Here is a 20,463-nt window from a genome sequence, read left to right as displayed (position 1 = left end):
CAACAGTGTTTCCCATGTCCAAGATCTTGGTAAATTCGATATCCCACAAAAAGTGCAGGGGTAGCATGATCCATAATGAGCAGGAAAAAAAAAAATGATTCCATCAAACTGGTGTCCAGGCAAGTCTGTGGGGGCATTTTCTTGATTAATGATTGCCTACCCTGACGTCCCTCAGGGATGGACTGTGATTGGGATAGCATATGCCAAATAAACCCTTTCTTCACCAGGGTGATTTTGGTCAATGTTTCATCACAGAAAAGAGAAGCCAAACTAGGACAGCACCAAAAATGAATCAAAAGGCACTGTTCTTTCCACACAGCTCTGGCAAGGAACTAACTGGCAGCCATGTCTAGCCTGAAGGATTTCAGGTGCTCCGGCTGCTGCAGCTGCAGAGCTCGAAGGTGGGACAGGAAAGACCACTCCAGGCTTTTTAAGGGCACTGCGTTCAAGACCTGAGAGCTTGCCTTCTGTCTTCTGACGATACTCCCTAACTCTCCTAAGCTAGGGAAGATGTAGGGAAGAGGGTCACATCTAAGGAGGGAGAGGGACTGCACTTGGAAACATCTCATGTCTCTTCTGGAACTAATAATTGAGGATTAGATACTTTCCAACAAATCTGAAAATACCTTCTTCAGAGACAAGATAATTTAATGGGAGAATGTGTCTCTTCTACAATGCTGAATGAAAAAAAGATAGCAAATTCTAGAATTAAATTGTTCAAATGTGTGTGTGTGTGTGTGTGTGTGTGTGTGTGTGTGTGTGTGTGTCCAGAGACAAAAAAGAAGCCTGAAACCTGTGGTGCCAAGAAGGATGTGCTATGTTGGTGTTAAGTTCCTGGGACTGGCTGGAAGCCCTCAGGGACGAAGGCATGACCTATCCAGAGGTGGAAGCCCAGACACCATCACTGTCTAAGGGTGGACATCTTGGGCTTGAGTAAAGAGCATGACCCTAAGTAGAGCAGGGCCTAATGCCCAGCCCTCCCCGAGTATCTCTCTCCATTTGTTCAGGGTGGATTGGTCCCCTGTGTGTTTCCTAACCTCACCATAGATGGTCCTTTTCTGTGCTGTCTGGTTGAAAGATTCGTCCTGTCAGGGAAATTCTGCCTTTCTTTCCACCTGATATCTTAGGGGTATCACAAGCCTTGAGCAGCTTTTGTCCTCTTTGTCTTACCACCCAGTCTGAGCAGCAGACGCTCAAAGCAGCCTGTAGTTAGAGGTAGTCAGGGAACAGACTTGCAATGCAGAACATGAAAGACAGACAAGTAGCCATGAGTCACGTTGCAGGTGAGCAGAAGCCCTCCTCTCTGTTTTGTTACATGTTCACAAGGCACAGACATGCAGGTCTGTAACTTTAGTTTTTCCTAACCCTGCTTTTAATGATGATTCTTTAACCTCTCTTTTATCCCACCATCCCACCAGAAGTAGTGGGAAAGAAAGGATTCGGGAAAGTGCACCTGTTTAGAAAGGTCCTTTGGAGCAACTCTCTGTGTTGTCTGGAAATCTGCAGTTCAGTTCAGAGGTTAGCAGCGGCAGCTTGATCCACTAGCAAATGCTTCACAGATACACCAGCAGTTCAGTTCGGTAGAGTCAGGACAGCAAACACAAATCAGCAGACATAGCACTACCTAGCAGAGACAGCCAGGCCTCAGCCTCAGTAGGAGTCAGCAGGAGGGACCCAGAGGGATACCAGAAGTTCTTGGCTATGCGACGATCTTCAGACTTGAGACCAACAAGCATTGCATAGCTAGCTCTGTAAGCAAGCCTGGTTCAGCCTCCATCACTGTCCATCTAGCCCTATTTCTACCCTCCAAGCCTCACGTGCCCTCCATGGATCTTACCTCAGCACATGCATCTGTCTCAGCTGACATGACTCTGCCAATCAGCTGGAGTCCATGGAAGCTGCAAGAAACTGCAGCACAACCACCAGAAGGTTTTGGTGTGTTTCTCTCTGTGGAGTTCTAACAAACGTAGCTCAACTACACAATGGAAGGCGGACCAACACATGTGTGGAGTTAGTGAAGAAGCCTTCATTTTGCGTCCTTTCACGTGCTTGCTTTAGCAGAGCCTCCTTTCTCCTGTGTCTGCTTCAGTGAAACGTTCCTTCACATGTTTGTCCCAGCAAAACAGCATGCAATGCAACTTCCTTTCCAAAGAACCCTTATGTTTCCACTACATGGGTCTACAGTTTAATGAGGGGTTTTGTTTTTAACTACTCTAGGTGTAACCCAGACATTCCCAAAAGACGCCATAACTGGGGTCCCTTGAGTAGTGTGTTGAGAAGCAGTACTAGGAGGCCTTTGCATCTTATTTTACTTTTTAAAATTTTATGTGTATGGGCATTTGCCTGGATGCATGCCTGTGCACCATGTACCTACCTGGTGCCACTGAGGCCAGAAGAGGGGACCGGATCCCTTGGAATCGGAGTGTGAGGTCATGGAGGTGCTGAGACTCTAGTGGACGTCCTCTGGAAGAGCAGTCAGTGCTCTTCACCACTGAGGCATCTCTCCAGTCCCTCGCCAGCTCTTTTCACAGACTCTCAGTAGCTTAGATTAGGATAGGGCTTATCCCTTTGCTCCTGTGAGAGTCCAGGCTGGTGCAGCCTCATTTTGTGGTGTTGGGGACCTTCATCATCATGCCTAGGATGCTGGCAAGACCCCAAAGAGATCTCAGCTGCAGCTATGTCATGTGTCAGGTTGCAAGTGTGGAAGGACAGAGAGCTCGGTCTCTGCTGTAGTAATGGAGACTGCCAAAGCCTCCGCCCCTGAGCATGCGCAGCCTGCCGAGATGATCAGAGATGATGACAAAGTTTCAGCTCCTATGGTAAATGCTAATTAAAAGTAAGGAAATTATCAGACTGTAGGTAATGCAGACAAACCAGGTATATGTAAAGGAAAAGTGTGTGTGTGTGTGTGTGTGTGTGTGTGTGTGTATGTGTGTGTGTGTGTGTGTGAGAGAGAGAGAGAGGGGGGGGGAGCGCACATGTGTGTCAAATGTGTTGTTTGATTATGTGTGTTATGTATCTGTATCATGCACATCTAAGTGTGAGATGCTGGGCCAATCTTCAAGCTTGGGTCTGCACATGTTTGTACAGACATGTAGGGAGTAAGTACATATCTGGGTTTGCCCACACGTGTGCTGCACATCATGTATATGTATCTTCCTTCCAGCCTTGTCCAACATTCTCCAGAACAAACAGTAACTGCAGGGTCACATTCGGCCTGTTTCAATGCACTAAGTCTAAATCTTAGCCACAAGTACAAGTGTGCATGAAATAAAACTTGGTTTTTAAGGGCTGTTTCTACCACAAGCCTCCATTTCTAGGCAGGGTGAGGTAGAGAGTGGAGCTCACTGAATCTAGTGTCCCTTGCTCTCCTGCTGACCCTTTCCCTGTCAGCTCTGCTGAATTCCAGGTGACTTACATGGTGCCACCAGGGGAGAGTCACACCTGATGTTCATGAGCATCTCTCTGTGTTGGCCTGGGTTGGGAACCATGAGGGACAGGAAGCTGGTGAGAACCAACTTCTGAGGTCAGAGGTCTGGAAGGGTCTTAGATCCCCTAGGCTGTGAATCATGAAGAGAGGCACCAAGACTCTCAGGGCCCCACTGGGTGTGTGTGCTGTCCCTTCTGCTGCCGTACTGTGGTAGACAGTTGTTTTGATTGCTGGTTTACTGCTTACTGACCCATGTCCGCCCCACCCCACCTCTTTGCACTGCTTTCGCACCACCCTTGGTGCAGCCCTTCCCACGGAGAAGTCAGTAAATCTGGCAGACATCTCCGCCCTCCTGCTGCTTCCACAAACTTCCTCCATACCCTGATGTCTCTCGGCCTTCTAGGTTCTGTCGGCTTGGCTCACGAGCAGAGCATTTGTCCCTGCCTGTGGCCTCGGAGTACGTCCTGGCTCCTACCCTGTTCCCTGCTCCCCGTCTGGGAAACCGTCAGTTGGGGTGAGGAGCTGTTACAGGTAAAGGATGTCCCTTAGGGTGTGCTCACCTTCGGTTGTCCCTGCCCCAGATAATTCCTTTTGTCTGAGGCTTGAGCTTTTAAAAAAAAAAATTTTTTTTTAAAGATTTATTTCATGTCTGGGCACACTGTCACTGTCTTCAGACGCACCAGAAGAGGGCGTCAGATCCCATTACAAATGGTTGTGAGCCACCAGATGGCTGCTGGGAATTGAACTCAGGACCCTGTGGAAGAGCAGTCTGTGCTCTTAACTGCTAAGCCATCTCTTCATCCTGAGGTAAGGCTCCTACATCATCATCCTGACTGATGGAAAAGGACAGTGTAGAGGGATGGAGAGGCGAGGGGAGAAAACACATCCCCAAATATGCCGTCAGCACCTGGCCACACAAGGACAGCCACAGTTGGCTGCCATCAAGGTTTGGGACCCTGTTTTGCACACTTGTACCTGGGTCATAGTTTTGCCCTAGGAATATTTGTAGGCTCCAAAATTATTGGGCTTTGTAGAAACTATGTACAGATGGTTGTACTTTTAAGGTAATCATGGGCTGGAGAGATGACTCAGTGGGCAAAACTCTACCTGTGACAACTCAAGGACCTTACTCTCAATCCCTAAAAGAGAGGTGAGCTATGTCTGTAATCCGAGTGCTCCTGGGAGCACGGGAGGTGGGACGAGACAACCTCCGGAGGCTGGAGGCCAGCTAGCTGGTGTATTCAGTAAAGGAATCCCATCTCAAAACAAGACGGAAGGTAAGGATGACGCCCAAGTTCCTCTGACTCCGTCCATGCACTGTGGCTAGAATATGCACACACAGTAACAGCCAAACGCACGTCAGACGCAGGCATGCATCACATACGAACACAAGCACTCTAAACAGTGTAAAATAAGCTGAAAGTACTAGGAAATGTCACAAATATCCCTCAAATCCACTGTTTGCAAGGAAAACGTCAGTCTCTGATTGGCTACTGATGTGTCGGCTTTCTAGGGCTATGATGTGTCAGTTGGCCTTCTAGGGCTAACATCCTCCTGGAGGGTCCTGGCAAACAGAATCCCTTGTACCTCTAGAAATGAGTCCACAGTTAGCCCACACCGGGTATGATAGCTCCATTCCAGGGCCGTCAGCCTGTGTAAGGCTGTGTACTAACCGAGGCTTCTGGGTGTCTGTGGTCTGTTCCTTCTGGTCTGTCTGCCAGACCTCACTTGTAGAGTATGTGACTACCAGCTCTTAGGGAAGATGGTTGAAGGGCATCTCTCAGGAGCAGGAAAGATTTATTGGATAAATAAATATTGATAAGGATTGTTCATACATTTCTGGTAGATATGTTGCTACTCATCCCTGTTTCGCAAGCACAGAAGTGTACACATGCATGTGGAGGTCAGAGGTGAACTTACAGTATCATTCATCAGGTGCCATCCATCTTCCCATTATTTATTTTGCCATAATCCCTCACTGGCCTGGAGCTTGCAGTTAGGTAAGGCTGAGTGGCTAGTAACCCCCAGGATTCGCCTATCTCTGCTTCCCTAGTGCTTGGATTTTTATTTTATTAGTTTTTACATGGATTCTAGGATTCAAACTCAAACCTTTGTGCTTACAAAGCACAAAGGCATTTTAACAACTGAGTTATCCCAGTCCCCAGTGATTCAGAGTCCATCCATGCGTCCACTTACTCATTCACTGAGACAGAGTTTTGCTGTGTATCCTTGGCTGCTCTGGAGCTCACTATGCAGACTTGGCTGCTTGTAAACTCATAGAGATCTACCTGCCTTTGCCCCCACAGAGTACTGGGATGGAAGGTGTGCACCACGTGCCCAGCCATCTCAGAGCCTTTAACGTACAGTCATGCATTGTAACTGCTCGAGATTGTGGTGTGTACGATAATATACGCTGTAAGCGAATTCTCATGGCTACCTGATGCTCCGACACCGTCTTGGGACTGTTGCCAGGCAGAACACATTTTGAGAAGTGCTGTGGTGGCATACACCTCTCTCGTTACAGTGTAGTGTTTTGTGGTTCTAACCACTATGATTTGGGGTTAGAGAAGATCTGAGCTTGGCAAAGCTAAATGGCCGAGAAGCAGCAATTTACAGTCGCGACCAAGACGGCGACTCATCATCCTGTAAATCTCCTGATTCTAGGAAATCAATGGCCTAGCCATTGGCACCGCTACCTCAGAGCTCACCTCAGAGCAGGGCTTCCCTGCTTCTGTTACTATTGGTTTAAGGCCCCAGATGTTTCCTTTCCTTTTGCTTTTCTTTCTGGAATATCAAAAACTTCAATATTCTAGAAGCTATGCGTCACCTCGCTGTCTTTCCCCATGAGAAACTCAACTCTCTATTCAGTCAACTTGCCCAGGTTGAAAGACCCTTTCAAGCCTTCTGTGCCAGTCTTATCCAATGCTGTTAATCATTTATGTCACATCCACACAGTTATGGGTAAAGAGGCCGATTGGAGACAATGGAGTCTGTGTAACTCTCCTGGTTTTGGAGCTGTGGAGTGGGAAACAGCCCCAGGTAATAGGACAGAGAGACAAAAAGCATTGTGTGCCTGATGCTTAGTTTTGCTGGATTTCTTGGAATGGGCAGCATTTTGAAACATCTGAAATGAGAACTTTGAACTGATCCAAGAGAAACTGCCCCAGCTAGGTTGGTAAAGGATTCACCTCATAAACATGAGGACTTGGGTCTGGGTTCCCAGAGTGCATGTACAAAAAGCCAGATGTGGTGACACCAGCAATGCCGAGAGGGGAGGTGGAGACAGGTGGATTCTGAAAGCTTACTAGCAGCCAGCCTAGCCTGGGTGTCAAGGTTCCCAGACAGTGAGAGACCCTGTCTCAAATAGACTTTGGAAGGTGCCTGTGATGATTAATCTCTTTTGTCAACTTGATTGGATATAGAATCACCTGGAAATCACAACTGATTTCTGGGCATGTCTATAAAGGAGCTTCTAGATTGAGCTAATGAAGGTAGGAAAACCCGTCCTTACAATGAGTGGTTTAGTAGGCAGGAGAGCCCAAAACTGAACAAAAAGGAGAAAGCTAAGTGAGCTCAAGCATCCATCGCTCTGTCGGCTCCTGGCTGATGAATAAATGGGATCAGTGCTTCACGCTCCTGCCTTTCCCACTGACTGTATTCCCTCAAACCGCAAGCCAAGATAAAGCCTTCCACTTTTGAGTTACTTCTTGTCTGGTGTTTAGTCACAGCAAAGAGATCAACTAATCCAGACTCCCCAAAATGACACCTGAGCTAATCTTCTCGTTTCTGCATGTATACACAAACCCTTGCATATGTCTGCTCCCATATACAGATGAACGTGCACAGACAAAAAGAGGAGAGGGAAAGAAAGGAGGAAAGGGAGACCAGCTGCTTAATAAATGTGTATGGACCCAGGCACGAGAGCATGAGAAGAGAATGAAAGGAGGCGACCTTCTCAGAGACAATGTTGCTGAAGGACTTGGCCCTCCTTTCTCTACACAACGTGGCCTGTACTCGCCAATCCTCACTGCTGGGACCTGCCAGGCCAGTGTTTCATTATCATATTGGCCCTTAAACAGTATGTTTCTTCATACGATGATGACAGGATTTCATGAATAGGAATTAGGCCTTGGACCAAGTTTATAATAAACCGCAAGCTTCGTTATGTAGGTAAGGAAAAGGGACCAGCTGCTGAGTGATATATTTGCCATGTAGCAAGAAGGCAGCTCTGAGACGTTGTTTAGGAAAGGTGCCATGGTGATGTCTGACAGGCTCCAGGCATCTTTCTCTTGGAGGTGGATGTGTAGGAGGACAGTAAGAAACCAAGAATTAAAAAAAAAAAGACAATCAGGTAGAAATTCTTCCCACCCCTGTTGAGCCAAGTTATCTGGGCCCCTGGAGAAATGACACCACCCTATAATGTTTATTAAATGTTAAAGGAAAGTATAAACGTGATTTTTCTATTCAGGCCTAATTAAGATCTATGTCAAGAGCTGGGGATTTTTTTTTTCCTCCTGCTGAACAACGAACAAAGGGGCCCATTAATGTTAGGAAGTGACCTCAGTGTGCTTAAAAATATTTGTGTTGCTTCTGTGTAGAATGGCAGGCAAGCACGCCCTTCCCAACCTGTGTGGGCAGCAAGAAGCAAACAGAAAAGAGAAGAGGAAGCGAGGGTCAGCGCAGATGACAGACTCGGATCAACACCTGTGCTCTCAAGAGAGCTTGTGAGGCTTCAGGTTCAGTAACCGGGCCTCTGCCAAGGGCTGGGCCCAGCCTGTCCATCAGCAGGGTTAGTCCCTGAGCATGAGGCACACTTCTGAGCTTTCTTTCCCTTGGTCCTTCACACCAGAGCCATCTCCGTCCTCAGCTCTAAATACTGCCCACTGTTGTACAGCCATAACCCTCTACCAGGGAGCTTCCTGTGTGAGACTGTGTCATAACCCACAGTATTAGATGTGCCATGCCCGTGAGTCCATTCATATTTTTCTCCATCTGTAGCTGTATGTCATTAAAAGACCTTACGCGTAATTCAGGACTCTTGCTGAACCTTAATCCAGGAATTTTAGACTTGTGATGGTTTACTTCACGATCTGCTGAGACGGACAGAACCAGAAGTATCTATTTGGTTTCTTGGATAGGCCTGTAATATTTTCCTCAGCATAAGGAGAGAAGAAAGTGTCCAGAACTGGGGGGAAAGGGTTACCCTGAGAGTGGGATATGGTATGCCTTTCTCTGGTTCCATGGACAGTGTTTGAGCCATTCATTCTTTAAAGAGCAGAGTCTGTCATGTTTTTGTGACGCAAGGTATGATTGCAGGATGGAGGTTGGGTTTGAGATGCTCAGATAATGTCATGTAGTCTGTCTGGTCCCCCATTGGAGCAGATTGCAAAACTAGAGAGACCACTTTTCCTACTACTGAAGAAAACAGTCAGACAACCTCATCCAGCCCCAGAAAACCTGGCATCTTTGAGAAAAGAAGCCTGAGATGTGGCAGCCTTCACTTGGCCGGGAACCTGGTAGAGAGTCACAAGTGGGCCACTAGACACTCCACTGAGGGCGGAAATACTAAATGCATTGAAAAGATGGAGTGAGACAGAGCTTAAGACCCCTTAAGCTTCTGTGCTCCCTCTCCCACATCCATGTGCCCTGATCCTTCTGTTAGCTGGTATTCTCCAGTCACTGAGCATGTAAGCGAGACTGTCAGGCTAGTTTTAGCCAGTTAAGGGTATTGCCTGCCACTTCCAAACCTAACCAGCTCCTAAAATCTGGAGACTGAAGGGTCAACCTAAAGTGTTACTCCTCAGAAGCCTTCTTTGTTTTTGAAGACAGGATCTCTTACTGGAAACTGGGGCTTGCCAATTAGGCCAGGCTGGTGAGCCAGTAACCAAACCAGGGGATCCCGTCCCTGCCTCCCAATGCTGGGATTACAAACACATGCCCTCACCTGGCATATTTTACTTGGGTGCTAGAGTAAACTCAGGCCCTCAAACGCTTTACCAACTGAGCGATCTCACCGACCTCACCTTATCTCTTTTATTCATTAGCTGGCTAGCGGAAGAGGACCCAGAAGCCCTAGGTGACAACAGAGCCACAAGATGGAAAGAGCCTAGGTAATTGAGTGACTGCCTGGAGCAATTTGTCACAGTGTACCATGCTTCGTCTGGGCTCAATGGGAGGGGAATAGAACCTTTGCTGTATTAGAGGTTAGCCCTTTCGTGTTACAGGGTTGTGACATCAGCTGATCCAGACTGAAAGCTGAAGAGTCATTGTGCAGAGAGTAGAGCCAAGGGTGCCTACCACCTTCCCAAACGTTTTCCTCTGGCCTTCTAGAAGTGCAAATCAGACTAAATTCATACCCTGTGCACTGAACTATGACCCAGTTGGTTTCCTTTGAGTTCAAATTTCCTCTTAGTCTTCTAAATGGAATTGAGTACCATTTGCCTTAATATAAATGTGTCTACATAAAGTCACAACCCTCAAGTAAAACTGACGTTTAATCTAAGCCTTCGTATCCCCAAGTGAAATCTGTCTCTAAGCCAGGTGTGGCAGTGCATATGGTAAACCCTGCACTCTGAAGCCTGACAAAGAAGGATTATTGGAAGTCTGAAATGGGTTTGTTCTACCTAGCAAGAATCAGGTCTTTGGCACCTGTAATAAATGCTTGGGACGCTTGCCAGCTCTTAGGTTTGTGCAGATTTTACTTCACTTGCAATCTGTGGCTTCTGTTGCCTTTTCTCACTGTGAGGTACTTAAGAGGAGGTGGCAGGTGGCGTTAACGCTCTCTCCCCACTGACAGGGTAAGATAAATGTTCCTTTTCTTTCATCCCAGATGTTTATACCGAACGCAGTATATGGCTTTTCTATTGTACAAAAGCATAAGAAAAGTAAAATCTCTGTCTATGGTACAGCTCCCCAATCACGGTTAACATATAACTGTGTTTCCATCCAGTATGGCCCAGACATCATCACTCTATACCAGACAGCTCAAGGTTTCAGGACCCAAGCCCTTGTGCTTTGGGGGACCCCTATGAAGCCTTCATGTTCTCGACACCATCTTTATAGCAGCAAGGTGAAGTAGGGGTACACTGTGTGATGTGTCCAAGAGGGAAAGTCGAGCTGCCCATTAATACAAGCCCAGCAGCTTGCTTATCAAGCATCCTACCATTCACCCTAATGCCCACACATGCAGTCAGATGGTCTGGAGCTGATCGTAAGAGTGTTGGGGTGCTTAGCTGATATGTATCTGTAGAAACAAGATTGTAAAAATGTATCCTAGAGCTACTCAGCACAAACCATGCTGACCAACCATATGAGAACTGGCTCACGGGAGTTCCACAGACTGCTCCTAAACCCTCTAATCCAGTTGTCTTTGAGAGCCAACCCTTTGTTTGAGAGTCCTTCCCCCTTTCTTGGGTCCCTCTAAATTCTTAGAGTTTGAAAAGTCAGGCAGGAAAGGCATGAGCACTGCCACCATGAACTTAGCTGAAATCAATGAACCAGGAGCTGGTCTGAACCCAAGTTCAAATCCCAGGTCTGCCTTTTGTTAGCTGTGTGTGTTTAAGTGGGCTGACTACTTATTTCCTTCAAGTCTCAGTTTTCTTATTTATAAAGGGTAATAGCAATGAAATTCCTAAGAGTTTGTGGAGAATTGAGGAGACAGGCAGTCATTTCTCAGACTCGAGACTGCTTACATATTACTGCTGCCCACCAGCAATTCAAAATTTTATTATTGGACCACTGGTAAATATGTAAGATAATGCACATTAATTAGCTTGATCTAGCCTTTTCACAATGTACAAATATTCCAAAGTATCGTTGCATTCTCATAGGCTTATATACATTTTCCAATAAAAGGAGATTAGAGAACTGGGGAGTGTAGCTCAATGGTTGGGAGGACTCACTGTTCTTGGAGAGGCCTGGGTTTCTATTCCCAGCACCCATACAGCAGCTCATGATTATCTATAGCTCCCATTCCAGAGAATCTGACATCCTCGTCTGACCTCCATGGGCAACAACAAAAACATATGTGGTACATACATGCAGGCAAAACATCCATACACAAAATAAAATTAAAATAAAATAAAGAATGTATCCTAAAGAGTGACAAATTTACTTTGTAGGGAGGGAGCGTATTGGAGATTAAGTCCAGGGCTTTACGATGCTACCTACATAAGTTTTCTGCCATGGAGCCATGGCCCAGCCTCCCCTGGCCTTTATTTTCTTTTTTGTTTTTAAGATTTATTTAGTGTTACATGCGTTGGTGTTCTGCCTCATGTTTATGAGATTCTCTGAAACTGGAGTTTCAGACAGTTTTTAACTGCCATATAGATGCTGGAAATTTAACTCAGTTCCTCTGGAAAAGCAGCCAGTGCTCTTAACCACTGAGCCATCTCTCCTGCCCCTTCTTGGCCTTTTCAGGAAGCAGGTCAACAGAGACAGAGATTCCCCTCCCCCCTCATAAACAGGACACAGAGTTTCAGGTTCTCAGAGTCCTTCTGCCATAGAAGGCAGAGCTTAATATGCAAACATGCATACGTCAGACTCTGAAAACCAACTGGCTTGTTCATAGATTTTACAAAAGATGAGGTGGGAAGGTATGGCTGGAAGTTGTACATAGTTACCCACCAAAATGGAAGGACAGAGGTCAGGGGGAGTGGCACACTTCTGCATGACACTGCCCACTAACAGAGTCAGATTGATCCTATCAAATGATGAGCCCATAGCCTGGGCACTGCTGAGAGTCTAATAGACAAAAACAAAGCTTCCAATAGGCTCATGAGAGCTACTTCAGAGACTGACCCAGGACAGGACACTAGGCAGGGCTCCTCATGGTCAAGCAGCCTGTTCCACAGTGCCCATGACCGCAGCAGTCTTATATATGGAGAAACTGAGCTGAACACAAGCATATAAACAATGGAGCAGACATGCATTCATTTCTCCCTGGTCTTGGCTGTGGATGTGATGTGACCATCTGTCTCAAGCTCCTGCCACTGTGACATTATCTCAGTGACATACTGGAACTGAAACTGTGAGCTAAAGTAACCCCTCTCTCCCTGAAGTTGCTTTTTGTCTGCATATTTATTTTATCACAGCAACAGAAATGACACTAAATCTGCTCCCTATCTAATATCCAGTGACTAAAATGCCATTCCATCAGAGGAACCATACTTCTCTTCCATGAAACAATAAACGTCTGACAAAATTAGGGCCTTGCCCTGAAGGCTTATGTGGAGACAGTTTCCTAGTCACCAAGCGACACCTCTGAGTTACTTTCCTGTATTCACTAATGATGGCTTAGCTTGAGTACAGACACAGGAAGGCGAGGTTGGTGTGGAGGAGGGAGGGAGAGAAGACCCATCTCAGTCAGGGAGAAGCTTGGGAAGGAACACAGGATGGTGTGGTTGTCCCAGGGCTCCACCTGCCAGAATGTGGACCCCACCCCATCTCACCCCACCCTGTCTGAGTGGAGCAGGGAGAAGTGAACAGTTTTGTTTTCCTATTTTGCAGATGAGTAAACTGAGGTTCAGAAAAGCATATTCTGGAATTTTTAAAGAGGATGTCGTTACTTTAAAGCTGTAGTTATTGCTGTTGTTATAACAAGTCACCACAAGCTGGATAGAGTTATAGAGAAGATAAACCTAATTCTCACAATTCTGGAAGCTGGAAATAGAGTTTCAGTGTCTTCGAAAATGACTCCTTGAATGTCATTTCACACATGGCAGAAGGGCAAAAAGGGTCGGCTAGTGGACCCCCAATCTCTGTAAAGGTCACCAATGCCACTTATGTGTATGCATGCATTTATGTATATGTATATATTATATGTTTGAATGTATTTTTATGTATATGTATATATTATATGTGTGTATGTATTTATTTATATGTATATATTATTATATGTATGTATGTATATTTATATATTATTATATGTATACATGTGTGTATTTATATTTTGGCCACATGGGAATCAGACCCAGGACCCCATTCCATTGTTCAACCATTGAGCTGAGGCAGGTAAATATAAGGGTAGCTTAGCAACAACCTGAGGCTCTACATGGTTTGTGCTAGCCACACACCCAACAATACATCTGCCAGCCTGAGGTTCTCTACCTGCACAGAGCTGCAGGTTCACCTGCTAAGACAGTGCAACAGATTGCTCTTCTGTAACAACTTCTTGTTAACTCTCCTTTTGTGACCAAACACATCCTAAAACTAAGAGAAATCAATGGATCCACCCTGAACTGGTTTCTGTGCAGCAAGGCAAAAGCTTCTTTGACTAAACTTCCGGGGGAAATTCCCTGTTTACCATCTCACGCATGTGCATGGTCGGCTGTGCATATGATTAAATCAGACGCATCAAGAAAAAGGCACGTACAGTAAATAAAGGCTTACATAACCCAAGCTTGCTAATCCAAACAGAAAACCACCCACATCCCCCTCCCAGAAACCAAGTGCTCTCTTAATCCCATAAGACCTGAGGCCCCAAAGCAGTAGCCCACTGCTCTGAACACTGCCCCTCAGTAGCTTGCTGCTCCCTGCAGGGCATCTGCTCTGTTCTTGCAGTTTGTCTTTGAAGAGAACTTCTTGCTACTTTGTTATTTCTGTGCACCCCTTCAACTTTTAAAACAAGATTACCAAGAACCAGGAAATACCCAGTCCAGACAGCAATCCTGACACGGAGCTACAGCCTCCAATCATTCCCAAGTACTCCGTCCACGTGACTTCCAGTGACGATCCTCAACTCTCGCACTATTACTTCAGTGATTATTCAACCAAAGACTTTTGTGGAAATACCGCCATTCAAAGCCATAGCCGCTATGAGGTTAAACTCTGTACCAGGTCTGTCTGAGTTTGTAGCCATACTTGTTTCCTTTGTGTCTGCTCTCCTTAAGGGCAGAGAGGGATACTGGGATTCTCTGTGGCACACTTCTGTCATGGTGCCCATGGAAACAGAAATCAGAGAGGGATCTTCAAGCTGTGCCAGGCAGAATTCCAGAGTCGTGGAGTCTGGAGAGAGAATGCCGTCCTCCATTCACATAACCCACAGTTCCTCAATAAGCCAAGCATTTCCCCAGCCTCCCGGGTTTCTTCACAAGAACAACACCAACAAAGAGGCAGACCTCAAAGCAACTCCCCTCCTGCACCACAGCGGCTTTATCTACACCAAGAACTCAGCTTTCATCCGTTCCCGGGGCTGAGTTGTGTCCTTACGGAGATAGGCGAAAGTCTTAACTTCACTTAGCAGTCATTTGGAAAATGAAGTCATTTGGAGCTAGGATGAGCCTCTGATACAGCACTAGTATTCCTATTTAAAAACAAAAACAAAAACCAACCAAACAAAACCATGACAGGACAGAAAAGGATGAAGGCTACGAATCCCAGACACACTTGGACCTGCTGGGCACATCAGATGCGAGGGAACACAGTGCAAAGCTCAGAGTTTTCACCAAGAACTAGACTTGCTTCCTCCAATTTCCAGCCTCTAAAACTGTGAGGGAATAGGGTTTTGCTGCTCTAAGCCACTCTGCTCTTGTTTACTTCTTAGGACAGACTTTGACAACTACACTCACTTTGGCCAGAGCTGGACCCTAGACAAGAACTGTTTGCGACTATGGCTAGAAGTAGTGACTGGGCTGACCAAGAATTGGTTCTGGTTCTGGTACTGCCTGTTCCCTGCAGATATGATGGATGGGTTGTGGTTCTCTTCCCACAGGGCCAGGCTTGCAGAACTTCTTGACATCTGTGTTTCAGGGTGTCGCCAATGCCTGAGACTCCTGTCCTCTTCTATCCACGAGTTACAGTTTCTCTCAGTGTTCAACAGCTACCAGGTAGAGTAAACCATTAGAAAATTTACATGGCAAGAGAAAGAAGTATCCATGAGGAGTGGGAAACTGTTGCTAGGCAAGGGGAAGGTCAAAATGACCCAGGAAAATTCGGTGAGCACATGGGAAGACAACATCATGAATAACTAGCTGTCTTTGCTCAAGCTTGGCTCAGTTAAAAACAAAACTGGTTTTGCTTTTAAGGGAGAAAAAAAGAGACCTCTGATCTTCAAAGTGTCTGTAAAAACAAAGAGTTGGTGCCGTGTGCATGGTTCAGGTTGTGTTTTAATTTGCAGCAGGATTCTCTGGGCGTGCAAAGCCTGTGTTTACTGCAGACCTGGCAGGCACCTGGTGGGGGTGACTGAGTCAGCGGTTCTTCTGGACCCGCCTTCCCTGTCACTGTTGCTCCACTGACACCAATCTCGAATGAACTTTAGACAAAGAGCGTCTCCACACTACACCCACTTAGCGTGCTGGCGCGCAGCGTCTCTGTTGTCACGTTGTGGGCGCGTGGCGTCTCCGCTGTCACTTACTGTCTGTCCTCGAGTCTTTGGAGTGAACTGACTCTGACTTTTATCAGCCCTTCTGTCTTCTTGTCTGTCATCTTTGTGCCCTTCACACTGACTCTTTGTGTTTGCTGCTTTGCCCCTCCCCCACCTCCTGTCACTTCCTAGCCTCTGTTATTTACATTACATTAAATATGCTAATGAAGCAGATGAAGCACTTCCTTATTCAGCTTCGACTTCGCAGTTCCTGAAGCTGAGATCTGGCTTTGTTTTCTACAGGTTCTTCTTACACCCAGTTTTGCTGCTGTGGCAGAAAGCAGGAGCCCTCCAGATGGAAGTCCCCTCCCTCCCCACCCCCACCCCACCCCCTCTCCTCCTCTTTAATCTCTTAACCTCCTTTCCCTTTCTTAAGTATTTGCATAGTGAAGATAAAAACACTAAGTGACATTTACTATTTCAAATCATCTTTAAATGTATCATTCCCGGCCATTAGGCCTATTTACATTGTTACTATCAACTTTATCTGTCTCCAGGAATCTTTCATCATCCCAAGTGGAAACTCTTGGTTGGCTCCAACCCCAGTCCCTGACACCACGTTCTGTAGAGTACTGTTATTGGAAGGAACCTGAATTCAATGAAAATGCATCACACGGGCGGCGGCGGGGCTTGGTGGTGCACTCCTTTAATTCCAGCATTTGGGATGTAATGCACGCATATCTCTGAGGGTTCAAGGCCAGCCTGGTTCTGAGTTTCAGAACAGTCAGGGGTCGCATAGTCAGACTGTCTCAAAAACAAACAAACAAACAAACATAAGCTCCAAAGCAGCCACCAAAATGCTTTAAAAAAAAAAAACATAACTGATGTGCTAAGAAAAGAAAATGGAGTCACATATAATGTTCAGTTAAAAACCATGAGGTTAGAGAGATGGCTCAGTGGTTAGGAGCTTGTGCTTCTCTTCGAGAGGACCACCTGAGTTCTGTTCCCAGCATCTACATCTGGTGTTTCACAACTACCTGTAATTCCAGTTCCAGAGGCCTATTATGGCCTCCTGGATACCCAGGCACATCTGCCATACGCTCACACAGACACATCATAAATAAATCTAAAAAATCCACATTGGAAACTGGTGACAAAGCTCAGTGGGGAAAAGCGCTTTCCTCAGGGTCTGAAGTTTAAACTAGAGTTTAATCCCTGGGAACCATGTGGTGGAAGGAGAGAAAGGAATCCTGAAAGTTCTTCTCTGAGACACACACACACACACACACACACACAAATGCCACACACACGTACCCAGAGAGAGACAGAGACAGAAAGAGAGACAGAGATACAGAGACAGAGAAAGACTTTCTATAAATAATAAATAAATAAATGTAATTTTAAAACTTTTTAAACTGCAAGGCAGAAAAAGAGTGGAAGACACAAACAGAAGCAAAGAGAGCGATTGCCAGAAGACAGGAAACATACAGTGGATATCAGCCCAGCTGTGTCAATAATAATGTTATCTTTAAGTTACCATGCAAAGTAAGTGTTTAGTTTTGGACCCTGAAACAAGGGACCAAGATGCATATTTTACGTATGAAAACAGACGTGGCCTCCAGATTCTCCCAGCATCCCTCAGTCCCTACCTGGCTTACCCTGTATCCAATCTTAAACTTCCCAGCCCAGGGACTGGGTTGCCCTTCTCTCAGAGGCTTCTCCTTATATGATCCAGACATTTTGGTTGTTCTCTCTTCTCCCTCTCCTCCCCTTCCTCCTCCTCCTCCCTCTCCCTCTCCTCCTCCCTCTCCCTCTCCTCCTCCCTCTCCCTCTCCTCCTCCCTCTCCCTCTTCTCCTTCTCCTTCTCCCTATCCTCCTCCTCCCTCTCCCTCTCCTCCTCCCTCCCCTCTTCTCCTCCTCCTCCCTCTCCCTCTCCTCCTTCTCCTTCTCCTCCTCCTTCTCCTTTCTTCTCTCCCTCTCTTCCTCTCTCCTCTCCTCTCTCTGCTCACACTCTTTCTCTTTCTCTTCCTCCTCCCCACCCCTCTCCCTATGGTGACTCCCCTAGCCTCCATCCTTGGGGCCAGTGAACTTGCCCGAGAGCAGCTTCCCAATAACCTTGCCTTTAACATAATCTAATCTGGCTTGAATCGGCTCGTTTCAACAGCTGCGGAGAAATTACCTAACAGAATTGCTTATGGCATTTTCACACATCTGTGTAACTACACTTTATCCCCCACCCAACCCCTGCTCCCTACCAAGCCTTACTGGGCCCCTCCCTTCTGCTTCTCTGTCACAGATGATGATCATTTTAAATGGCAATGACCTGAATAAGCAAGTTAGACAGTGCTGCCAGAGACCCAACTATATGTTACACATAAGAGTGGAGAAAGATAAATCGTATTAACAATAATCAAACTTAGAGAATTCCCAGCAAGCTGCTCCTGATGATAGTGTGGTTAGTACACGTCTGTACTTAGAAGGCCTGGAGAGGACAACTGCAAATTAGAAGCTAGCCTGGGCTACACAACAAGTTCCAGGTGAGCCTGCATCAAAACAGTCCTTATCCAAGTAAAATGGCAGATTAGAAGCTGCATCTGAGCAAGCAGATTACAGAAATAAGCAAAAGGATTAGTTTGAAAATAATAATATAAAACTTCTTCCTCTAAGAGAAAGACAGGAATAAGCAGAGGTGGGAATTTCTCTTCAGAAGAGGTGGGCTACTGGAGTCCCCAGTGGAGATGCAGCTCCAGGTGACCAACATCAACTGTAGGCACCAGCACAATGCTTCCACCCACAGGCAGTGCTTTGAAGAGAGATCTGGGTTGTGGAAAAGCAACCAGGAACTGGACAGGCGTGCACAGATTGCAAACCGGAGCAGGTTGGTGCCAGAGTGAAGTAGCAGAAATGTGGCCAGAAAACCGGAAGCTGAGACCTGGAGATATTTACCAGAAAGACCCCCAGCACCACCAGCACCGTTGCCCATACTATTGCCAGGGGATGCTGTGGAACCCTGTGCAGGGGCCCGCGGGCCGCAGGGATGCTCAGGTGGGCAAGCCTTGCCGTCTCCCCAGAGTCTCCGTCACAGTGAGGTTTGAGTGTACAAAGACTGACCGTTTGTCAGATAGCGGAGACGAGATTGTAACTTGCAGGCAGGCGGTCCCAGATGAGGGAGTTTAGGCAGAAGTGGACATCAGCCAAAGGAATCCTCCTCTGGTAGGACATACTGACTGACCTAACTTGTGGGACTTGCTAAGCCTAGCACCCCTCTCTGTCCACAGACACCCCAGGAGACCCATGCAAACATCCTGGGGAGGAAGACGAGCGCTGAGGCTCAGTGCGTTCCAACCCTACGGCGTGTTTGAGTTTATCCTCTAGGCCCAGGAAGCAACCTTCAGCTGTGAGGTTGTTGAATCTTAGCTTGCCCTGGCCTCGCCGTCTCCTCCCTCTCTGGGTTGCAGTTTTGCTTCTCCACCCTCGATCCTCTGACATTCCTTCCCGTTTGTACTTTACCCTGAGTCCCTGTCTGTCCTCACTTCACTGTTTTGATACTGACACCTTTATCTCTAAAGAAACTGTGACGACTTTCTCCTCATCACGTACCCAGGTGCCAGGAACCTTATCAGGGACACAAGTGAAGTCATCAACACCAGTGCCACTGGCGAATGGCTGTCACCCACTCCACCCAACACACACACACACACACACACACACACACACACACACACACACACACAGTGGCATTATCCCAAGTGAAGGCAACTCTCCAGTGCCACTGGCGAATGGCTGTCACCCACCCCACCCAACACACACACACACACACACACACACACACACAGTGGCATTATCCCAAGTGAAGGCAACTCTCCAAAAGGACTCATAGATGAAACAGATAGAAAGAATAAAAACTAGGAAATATAAAATGGCAGGACACAGCCATTCCATAGATGCACCAAACACAAGGAAACCCAAAATCACGTGGTACGACCTCCGTGACACCTGCACAGGCTCAACACCCAACTATGGAAACCAAAGATGTCAAGAACCTGAACTGCCAGGAAGATTCAGAATCACGTCTCTCAGAAGAACTACTGGCCACATAGGTGATTCGGATAAGACGGGTGGAGTAAAGGGACAATTCAGGACCTAGAGAAGAGTGTTATGCTGTGGGTGAAACCATCTGTAGCATGAAGGATAAGTTCAAAATGGGGAAAAAAATTGAGCAAGGAAATGGAAATGCTGAGGAGACTGAACAGAAGCTCTGGAAAGGAAAGACGCAGTCAGTCAAACAAGAAACAGGGCAGAGTTAACACACGGGCACAAGAGTGAATGTCAAGAGGGAGGCCAGGGAGACACATCCACAAAGGAAAATGCATTGACCAAAATTCAGAAACTTCGAGATTCACTCAACTGACCAGGGCCATGAATTTATGGGTTAGAAGAAAGAGCTGAGCAAAGTCTAAAAGAGCTGGCACTCTATTCAGTGAAAGTTATAGTGGAAAATTTTTCCTACACACACACACACACACACACACACACACACACACACACACACACACACACACACACACACAATTTAAAGGATAGGATATAGTTGTGGGGCTCCCTGCAGGCATCATGGCAGTCAGGGAAATGAACTTGCAAAGAGGTGAGAATAAAAGCTCAATTCAGCCTGACCTAGTCAACCAGGTTGGATGTGATGCCAGGAGATTTATTGCCAGCATATTAAAACATA

Source organism: Rattus rattus, chromosome 6 (genome assembly GCF_011064425.1).
Source record: "Rattus rattus isolate New Zealand chromosome 6, Rrattus_CSIRO_v1, whole genome shotgun sequence".
NCBI lineage: Eukaryota > Metazoa > Chordata > Mammalia > Rodentia > Muridae > Rattus > Rattus rattus.
This window is presented reverse-complemented; position numbering follows the sequence as displayed.